Below are 1,687 nucleotides of genomic sequence, written 5' to 3'. Positions count from 1 at the left end.
TCTTTCTTTCTTTCTTTCTTTCTTCCTTCCTTCCTTCCTTTCTTTCTTGGCTGGATTTATCTAATTCTGAGAAGAGAAGATCAAAGTCCTCCCCCCCCTCCAGTTATAGCATTACTATTTCCACCTATAATTCATTTAACTTTTCTCTTAAAAATTTAGGTGCCATAGCATTCATTTGGTACATATTTGGAACATTGGGTTTAGTACTGATACTGCTTATTTTTCTATGGTGCCTTTTATCATAATGTAGTTTCCCTCTTTAATGCTTTTAATTCAATCTATTTTAGCTTTAACTTTGAGATCATGGTTGTTACCCCTGCTTTTTTTTTTTTAACCTCAGCTGAAGTACAACAAATTCCACTCCAATCCTTTATTTTAAATCTGTGTATTTCTAATTTTAAAATGTGTTTCTTGTAAACAACATAGTGTCAGATTCTGATTTTAATGCATTTTGCTATTTATTTCCATTTTGAGTCAGTTAATCTCATTCACATTCAAAGTTATAATTATTAGTTGTGTATTTCCCTCTGACCTCTCTATTATCTTTCTCACCCTCTCTTTTTTCCTATCCCTCCACACATATCTGATTTTTTTCTAATCATTAATTTCCTAATCTATACCCCTTTTAAGCATTCCTCCCTAATCCTCTTCCCTTACCCTCCCATTCCTTAATCTATCCAACCCTCTAAGAACCCCTCCATTATCCTCTCCCCTCCATCCGCCTACTTCTTGACCTACATACCCTTTTAAAAAATTCCTCCCTTATCCTGTCCCTTTGCCCTCTTATTTCTTTATAAATTTAGAAGACTTTTCTACCCTTCTAGATGTATGTTATTCCCTCTTTAACCCAGTTCCCATGAGATAAGGTTCCAGGACTACCAGCCCTCCACCCCTACCTGCTTCCACTGTAACACATTTTCCATTCACATCTGCCTTCTTTGTGTGGAATAATTGCTCCATTTTTACTTCTCCCTCTCCAATTTTATTTTTTAGAATTATCCCATCATACTCCACTCAACTTCAAGCCTTCTATCTATGTATACTCTTTCAAACTACCCAAATGATGATAGCATTCTTAAAAGTACAGATAACATTTTCCTATATAAGAAGTAAACAGTTTGACCTGATTAAATGCCTTACAATTAGCTTTTAATGTTTACATTATGTTTCTTCCAGATCTTATGTCAAATTTTTCTTTAATTTTGGTCTTTTTTATCACAAATACCTGAAAGTTTTTGAATTAAATATCCATTTTTAAAATTCAGTGTTATACTCAACTTTTCTGAGTAAGTTAGTCTTGATTGCAAAACCAGCTTCTTTGCTTTCGAAGTATAATGTTCCAAGCCCTTCAAGTCTTTTACTATAGAATCTATAGTATACTGCTAAATCTTGTATTATCCTGACTGTAGCTCCATAGTATTTAATTTTTTTTTCCTGTTGCTTGTGGTATTTTTTCCTTAACATGGGAGCTTCAAAACTTGGCTGTGATGTTCCTGTGAGTTTTTATTTTGGGGTCTCTTTCAGGTGGTGATTGATGAATTTTTTTTGTCTATTTCCATTTTGCCTTTTCCTTCTGGAACTTCAGGGCAATTTTCCTTCTTGTATCTAGACTTTTAAAAAAATATTTTAGACTCAAGGGCTATAACAAAAATACAGAATAGAGAACAGAAACAAAAGCTGATCATAA

Source organism: Petaurus breviceps, unplaced genomic scaffold (assembly GCF_028583685.1).
Source record: "Petaurus breviceps papuanus isolate PSGF00001 unplaced genomic scaffold, PetGlider_PUasm1.0 90775, whole genome shotgun sequence".
NCBI lineage: Eukaryota > Metazoa > Chordata > Mammalia > Diprotodontia > Petauridae > Petaurus > Petaurus breviceps.
Note: the sequence above shows the minus strand (reverse complement) of the source record.